Source organism: Gavialis gangeticus, unplaced genomic scaffold (assembly GCF_001723915.1).
Source record: "Gavialis gangeticus isolate Ggan-Ray unplaced genomic scaffold, GavGan_comp1, whole genome shotgun sequence".
NCBI lineage: Eukaryota > Metazoa > Chordata > Crocodylia > Gavialidae > Gavialis > Gavialis gangeticus.
In genome coordinates, this window is record NW_017729007.1 from 12,562,413 (window position 1) to 12,571,312 (window position 8,900).

Genomic DNA, 8,900 nt, shown 5'->3' on the forward strand with positions numbered 1-8,900 from the left:
CCAGTGCTCCATAGAGGGGGAGTATCACCTCCCTGAACCTGCATGAGATGCATCTGTGGATGCATGAGAAGATGCAGTTGGCCTTCCTAACTGCATCGCCACACTGCCTGTCCATATTCATCTTGGCATCAATGATGACTCCAAGATCCTTTTCTGCATTTGCACTGACGAGAAGGGAGTTCCCCAGCCTGTAGGTGTGGTGCTGGTTCTTCCTCCCCAGGTGCATCACCTTGCACTTGTCGGTGTTGAATATATATATATATTATAGGGTTTATTGTTTTGTAAATTTGTACATATATATATAATCTATGTCCTTACCCTTTAATGGTTTTGTTGTAATAGTAAATCTGTATATAGTTAAATAATTCATTGACTGGACCTGACTCTATAGAGGACAGAGGTGGCTGTTGTGGCCCTTCACAGTACACTGCCCTGCCAATAATTCCCTCAATTGGAGAGGGAAGTAGAAACCTGTGTACACCCGGGCTACACTTTCTATTCATGTGAGAAGGGAGGTGGGGAAGAGAAAGAGCAAGAGTATAGACAGGTGCAACCATTGTATTGATATCAAAGAATTCCAGTACCAGCTGTTACAATGCAACTGTTATGCCTGCTAAATTTGGTAGTGATTATAGGTGGAACACATTGGCTCCAATTTTTAAATCTACTTCATTCATGGTCAAAGTTAGAGCAATTTAGCTAATTTGTATCACCACAAGATCATGCAGATGTGACATTTAGATCATAATAGCTGCTGTGCCCTCCCTCTCCTCTTCTGAAATGGCTAAAATATATATTTGTCCATCTCATACAAATAAACCCATTCTGTATTTTTAAACCTGTTACCAAAGGCCAGATATAAGTTATACTTATTGGGTGGTAGGGGCACAGAAAGCGCTCTAGCTGTAACCAACCAAGCTTTTAAAGCCCATAGAACAGTGTTTCCCAACCTTTTCCAGCCCAAGGCACACTTATATTAATATAAATTTTCTGCATCACACCTGTTAAGGCAATCGCCATCCTAATACTTATTGTAGCTCTTTGCCATGGCAAAATTCCGTGGCACACCTGTTCATTTCTGATGGCACACTTTTGTGCTGCGGCACACTGGTTGCGAAATACTGCAATAGAATGCTGTATATCCCACCCTAAGATAACCCTGGATGGATGTGATATCAGACTTTAGTACATTAGGATAGAGTGCCATAATGAACATCTATACCATATCCCATCATGAATCACATTAGGTCACATTCTGCTGACCCATGAAGGATTACATTATCCCATTTACCCCTCCCTCATGGGTCGGGAGTCTAGCCTAGGCCAGGGTGGCAGTCTAGCCTAGGCCAGAGCTAGTCTCCTCTGCCCTAGCATCAGGCTGGCCCTGCCCCCAGGCTGTCACTGACAAGTCAGCAAAGTCCGTGTTTCAACCCCTTTCTCCCAGTCCTTTTATTCCCCCTGGATAGCTATGAGCCACTGTCTGGTATTATCACTCAGTGTGCATATTCTGTATACCCCATCTGGGCATTTGTAAAGATTGCAGCTTTTGATTAAGTGCTGTGCTGTCTGCTGGACACTGAATTTGCACAGGAGGCTGTCCAAGTTGTTCATTCTGTGCAGTGTTTTGAGTGTCTGTAGCCCGATCATGGTTGGTTCAGCTTGACCCATGCTTCTCTGTCGAGATCATGCTCAATGGTGGACTCATTTGGTGTTGGTATGAAACACTGTAGGAATAGATTTTGGACTGGATTACTCTGACTAATCATTTCACTCTGTACCCGTCGGGCCTCAAACATCCGGTCTCGTGTGGCCTTGGTCCGGGTTGCTGGTAGAGGGCATCCTACGATCTCCTGTAGGGCTGTGGGCTGCTGTCTATCCCCTGAGTGGCTTCCCCCAATCTCACCTGCCATGACTTTGAATGTTACACCAGTAGGGGGGCCAGCCACCCAGGGTTTGGCTGCAGCATGGAGACTGCCCAGAGGTAGTCCATGGGGCTCCACCTCTCCTAGAGCCCAACCTCACACTAACCTCCGGCGGGTCATCAGTTCTTCTTGGCTGTATCCCCGATGATGTTTATCTTCCCTGGGCCCTGTTGGCTCATGTGTCCCTACCACACTGTAGGACCTGCCTCCCGAGGCACCTAACTCAATCAGAAGTAGGGCTACAGAAAATTGCACCCTTCTGGCTCGCACAGTCCCTACCCAGGACTCCAAAATTCACCCTACGCTCCAACAAAAGACAGAGGATCAAAGAAAAATATGATACAGTGCCATCCTGGCTATATCATCTCACCCTATCTCTCAACCCCTCCAAAAGGGGGAAAACTAAAGAAAGGAAAGACTAATGAAATCAAGTGTGGGAGGGCCTGATCGGTCCTTTTCCCCTACCCTTATGCCAGGGTGATGGTCAACCCTTTGCGCCCTCTGATGCTGCTGAAGTCTGGCCCGTCATGGTCAGTGTAGACAGTGGCCCTTTGACCCTGGTTGTCACGGCTCTCTCTCTGCCCTGTATGACATGGGCCATTGTCATCCTTCTCCACTGTAGGGAGCTCCCTATTTCTGCTATCCTGGGGTGTCTCCCCAAGTATCTGGCCACTCCTTGAGTTGTGGGCTGACACCCAGCCTCTGGACAGGCTGTACCTCAGCTTTCCTCACTGCCCTTTTCGTCTCCGCCCTGAGAGGAAGCCTCCATTGTCTCCTGTGCTCTTCCGATGCTCCCACCTCTGTTAGTGAGGAGAGCCTCCTCCAGCTCTGTTGTCCCTCCATCAACCCTGCCTCTGTCAGCACTGGGAGCCTCTTCTGGCTCCTCAGTCTCTTCAGCACTTTGTATTTTGTTGCAGTAGAGAGCCCCTGTCAGCTCTCTCACCCTCCAGGTATTCTGGGCAGTGCCCGGTGTCAGGGACTTCCCCGTCTCTGCTCCGCTCTCCCCACCATCTTCCCTGGCAGTTCACTTTATCCCTGCCGGCTGGTGATTGCCAGTGGCGTCACTGGCCAGTTTCAGCTGGATAAAGGTGTGGCTTATGACCTGTGCAGATTTCCTCTCTCCCTCCAGCTGTGTCATGGGTCCTGCTGCTGCCGGTAAATAATCTCTTTGAGTTATTTTTATATCTTTTCCCTTTTTTCTTCATGTGTTCCCCACTCCAGGGGGTCCCTGTTTATTGTTTTGGGGTTCTTTCCCCCATCCTCCCCCGGGACACACTTCCATTCACCCCACCCCTTATCTAAATTTAACGCAATGCTGGCCACAGTACCCAGCCTACTGAGCTCTCTGCGGGCCCAAAAACCTAGCAGCAGGGGAGTTGCTAGAGTCTGTCTTCTTATGTCACTTGGTCTCATGTCTGAGAGAGTGTGTGTGCATGCACACATGCACAAGTTGTTCAGCTTGTTTTGAGCCTCTGCATACTGTTACTATTGCAACTGCAGTGGTTCTGAACACTTTAAAGTTGGATCCCCATGTTGTGCTGCCTAAATTTCTTAAGGCAGCTACCTGTTCAGAGACTTCACTGCTGACCTTCTGGATGTGATGTTTATAGGTGAGGGAATGGTCTGATGTGACTGTAACAGGGTTTTCATTGAGGCCCTGTTGTTAAGGAAAAGAGGGGCAGCTGGAAATAATTACACCATGAGGAGGATGGGCCCCTGGCCCTAAGGAGCCAATGGTGACTAAACCCCAGAGGATAAAAAGGAGAGGAAGAAGAGGAAAGGTGCCTTTGGGCACCCCAGAGAGTGAGAGAGAGAGGAGGAGTTGTGAGAGAGATCCCCCCCCAGAGAGAAGGATCTGGGAAGAGAGACCCCGGCGCAGGATCAGAGGGATCGCAGAACCCAGACTTTGCCTTATCTTACCTTGACTCTACCAGAGCAGCAATGAGTGCAGGGAGAAGCGGGGCCGTGTTGCGGGCTGGAGCTGCAGCTGGCATTCAGGATCGGGGATGACTTTGAGTCAGATGGGCAGCGGGAGGGATTACCCCCACCCAGACCCCTGAAGAGTCCAGGTGACTCCAGGACCCAAGGGAAAAGGGATACCAAGGGTGGAGCAAGCAAGCCCTGACCATGGGAGAGCCGCGAAGCGTGCATGCTAAAGCCACACTACAAAAGAAGATAAGCGGTGTGTACATAACAAGCTGCTAATTGATGAATTAGCAGCCGGAATTGAACAAAAGGAAACCTTTCTTTTTTACTTTCTTTCTTTCAGTTATGGGGAGGGGAAGTGGGCTAGGACTCAGGAAAGACAGAGAAGCCTGGAGACTCCCTTCGCTGGGCAGAGGACCTTGATTCTTCAGTGCCGACAAGCAAGTAGGCACACTATTGCACTTACTGTTCCAAGTAAGGGGCCGGAGATCCTCTGCTGAGAACAGAGAGTGACCCAGCTGGGATTCAGGATTAACCCTTTGGACTGTGATTCACCTCCCCCCTTAAAGGAGAATTTCCTGTTAAACTTGCAAACCACTGAATAAAATTTTAAAGGAGAAAACCAGGTTATTCCAGCGTGGTGCTTCTTCGGGTAACAATCACTTCCTCCCTATTTTTATTTCTTTAAGATCCAAGTCATGGCAGGCGGGAAACACAAGGATAGAGGGGGTACTCCACAGACACGCTGACAGTGACTTCCTGGCTGCATCCAGACAAGCATGACCATACAGTATGTGGTGCCTCAGACATGTCTGCAGCACTGCATACGGCATGTTAAGCTGTTCACTGCACTGCAAGGGAGCAATGTGAGTTTTTTTTGGGGGTGTTTTGACCACTGTTAGGGGATTAAAAACAAAGGCGGCCCTTGGTAGTTTGTGACGTGCTCATAGGGAAGGCTGGGGTTGCCTCCTCTGATATTCAGTGTGCTCTTGGCTCGATGATTGTTCATGTGGAAGACTGATGATACTGATTTATTGATGCTCCTCACTGACCTTGTGCCTTCAAAAAGCTCCCCTCCCTCAACCCCTGCACCACCCCTGCTGGAATGAAGCAGAGGCATCAGGGCTGGTACCCCTTACTGTTGTTGGGAGCTTATCAGTTTGTGTTAGAGACCAATGTGTTTACCCGGATTCACCTGACACAAACCCTAACCCAAACAGACCCCGATATGCATTGACAGCTTTTTTCGAGCTCCATAGCTGAAGTGTAACCAACAAGCAAATCAACGTGTCTTTGCTAGTGATCCTCCAGGCACCATTTGGTCAGTGCCAGGTTGTGAGCAGCTGTGTGGATTCTAGTTCCAGGCAAGGGAAAGAGTCTGGACAGGGGACTCACCAGATGTCCCTCAGTGTCTCCCTTGCCTGCAGGCTCTACATTTGTGTGTGGAATGCCAGTTATGGAGCTGAGATGCTGGATGTATGTAGATGGCACCAGAGACATGAGGACTGAAGGGAACTATCAATGTGGTGGGTTGGAATGGAAAGGTTGATGACTGCTTGCACCGTGGTGCCATGACACTTGAACGAGCTGTCCAGGAGCAGGACTGCACTGTGAAAGTCCAAGAACAAGGTCTGTGAGGACCAGCTGCTCTGAGGGAGGTCACATGCACTTCTTCAGATCTGAGAGAGTTGCAGCACATGGGAATTTAGACACAGAGTAAAAAAACACTTGAGATTCAGCTACACTACCCCTAAGTGGCATCAGTGCCACCTCCAATGGGCAGACCATTTCTCTCCCAGGCCAGAGTGGTGGGGCAGGCTTCTAGCCACTCATTTCCTCTGCCATGGAGAGCCCCACTCCAGGGATTTCCCTCTAAGGTGACATGCCGAAGAGTCCCATGGGGGGGCACCCTGGATGGTGGCTGTGAGGGAACGCTCGATATTGTGCATTGATTGAGGGATGCTGGGGGGCAGGGGAGCTCCAGAAGAGCCCCAGAAGAGGAAATATGGTGCATGGGACCCACTGACCCATGGCTCAAGGAGCCAGGAAGGCATCTGGTAGGGCCTCCTTGGGAAAGCAGCAATTTGGGAGGGGAGGGGAGGGGAGCCAGGCTGCCTGAGACCTGATGCCAGGGCTAGCATTGACTCCGCCTGCCTTCCAAGCTCAACTCGCTATGCCTGGCCACTGGCAGTTGCTGGCATGGCGCAGGGCCCCAAAGAGAACATGGTGGGGCATTCTACCAGGCCACCGTGCTAGGCCACTATAGGCCTGGGTCCCACTGGAGGGAACTTCAGTGCCCTGGGCTGTGGTCCAAGTTCCAGAGTGGGCAATGTTGCACATTTTATTTATTATGTACATGAAAAGTTCGGTAGTTGCAAAATTTGAATTAAAATGTGGGTCAGCAGTTTCACATGCAGCATTCCCCCTGCCACCCCAAGGTTTCATGTTTGTTAAGTTGAGGATGCCCCCCTCCCCCATTTTCCCCCTCAATGGCATAACTGCCTGGTGCAGGTAGGGTTTTTCCCCACTCTCTCAATGTTAACTGATTAGAACATTCCAAGTTCCAGAGTGGGCAACATTGCAGGGTTTGTTTAATAAATAGACTGTTTGGCAGCTTCAACATTTGGTTAAAACAAGGCATGACTCTTCCTTATGTTGATTTCCCCCACACCCTGGTGTATGCCTCTGGTGGCAGGGTGTTGGGCAAGAAGGGAGGGGGATGGTGCCTGGGCAGCCGGGGTTGTGGACAGCAGTGCCAATGACACAGGGCCAGAGGAGCCAATGGCAGGAGACCCATGGCCCAGTGCCAAGGTATGGGAACTCAAAGCCCTATGGCCCTACTCATCCAGGGAGGGATCCCAGTCCACATGGGTGAGGAAGCGGTTGGCCATGGCTTCATGGATCTGGACAGCTTGCCATGGTGTGGGGCCCAGGGCCACACACTTTGGCATGAGGTGTGCCTTTTCACTTTTCCCTGCACTGCATGTGCTTCCAGTGCCAGGCCTGGTCCATAGTTGAAGTGCTTCTTCTGGTAGTTCAGCTGCACTTCATAGGGCTTCATGAGCCAGGGCAAGAACCCTGACAAGGATTATGGGGGTTGATGGCATTGCTAATGACTAAATTGGGGACCCAAGGAATGTAGTGCCTGCTCTTCATCACCCTGGGTAACAGGGAATTACAGAAGATGTGGACATTGTCTTCATCAACTGCATGGAAATTGGTTACCCAGTTGTGCCGCAGATGCCTGCGTTGTGTGTGTGTTTGCATGAGTGTCCTGGATGCTTGGGTTGTATTTGTGTGTGTGAGGCATCCAGGTGGCCATGATGTCCCTGCCACCCAATCAGGGGCAGCTCTGCTTGGGAGTCTTTGGAAGCACAACGGGGCATACTGAGAGGTATGCAAGAGCCTTCCTTACCTGATGTGCTCATGCCGTGCAGGCAGGGTTTGAAGTCCTTGCCCCCCATAAAGGGTAGCATATTCTGCTTCATCTGGACCTAAATGGGGGTGCTTGGAGTAAAGTTCAAAAGTTAGAGCACTTCTGCTATGGGTTTCTTGAATACTTGTACTTAGCTTAAAAGTTGATCCATAATAATACCCTTCATCCAATATTTCTTTAGTCAAACTTTCCATGAAGCAATGCTTATGAATAAGTGTATTCACTCTGAGAAAATCTTCTAGGCATCCAAAAATATACATAGGGATTAAGAGATCCAAAATAGCTAAAATGGCACTCTTATCCCTCCAGAAATAGGGATTTAAGGTTTGTTGGCTGATCCAAAGAATTAGAAAATACCTGGCTCAAACTGATTTGAGCCGCATATTTTTTGGTGGAAGCACTCATCGCAAAATAAATCAAATTGAAATGTTTGATTCCATTTTGGGGTTATTTTTCCCTTTTATTTTATACTTATTTTTTAGATTTAGCTCAACTTTTACATGAAACTAATTTGAAAATGCTAATATGAGATTTTCCAATATTTTCAAAACCAAACCTTGAATTTTTCAAATGTCAAAATAGAATGTCTTTACATCTTTTAATATCATTTTCCCTTTTTTTTTCAGACAAAACCATTTAGCAAGTTTAACTTAAATTTTATTGTTCTCGTAAATAAACCGACAGGCTGTGATGTAGATGATTACACGGTCAGGTAGGTGGCAATTTGGCTTAGGGGTTGCACCCAGAGAGTGGTGGTGGATGGGTTGATATCAATCTGTGGCAGTGAAAGATGTGGCAGTGGAGTCCTGCAAGACTCGGTCCTTGGACTGGTGCTATTCAATGTCTTCATCAGTGGACAAGCACGTAGAGAGCACCCTGTCTAAGTTCACAGATAATACCAAATTCTGGGGCAAAGTTAACACACCAGAGGGTAGGGAATGGATCCAGGTGGATCTGGACAGGTTGGAAAAATGGGCAGAATGAAATAGGATGCAGTTCAACAAAGACAACTGCAAAGTGCTGCATTTGGACAAAAAGAACCACTGACACACTTACAGGCTGGGAGATGGCCTTCTCAGCAGCACAGCAGTGGAAAGGGATCTTGGAGTCATAGTTGACTCCAAGTCGAACACAAGTCATCAATAAGATGAAGTGATCAACAAGGCTAACTGCACTTTATCATGGATTAGCAGATGAATGATGAACAGGTCCAGGGAGCTGATGCTTCTCCTCTATGTGGCACTGGTCAGGCCGCAGTTGGAGTGCTGCACCCAGTTTTGGGCACCGCACTTCAAGAGGGATGTGGAGAATCTTGAGAGGGTTCAGAGGAGGGCCACACAGAAGCCTGCAGGCAAGGCCTTATGAGGAGAGACTATATCTCTTCTAGAAGGGACCTAGATCTTTTCAACCTAAGGAACAGAAGGCTGAGGGGTGATCTTGTGGCTGCCTATAAATTCATCATGGGAGGGCAACATGGAATAGGAGATGCTGTATTTACTAGGGCACCCCCTGGAGTAACTAGGAACAATGACCACAAACTGATAGAGAGCAGTTTTAGATTGGACGTTAGAAAGAACTTCTTCACTGTAAGGGTTGAATCTGGAATGGGCTTCCAA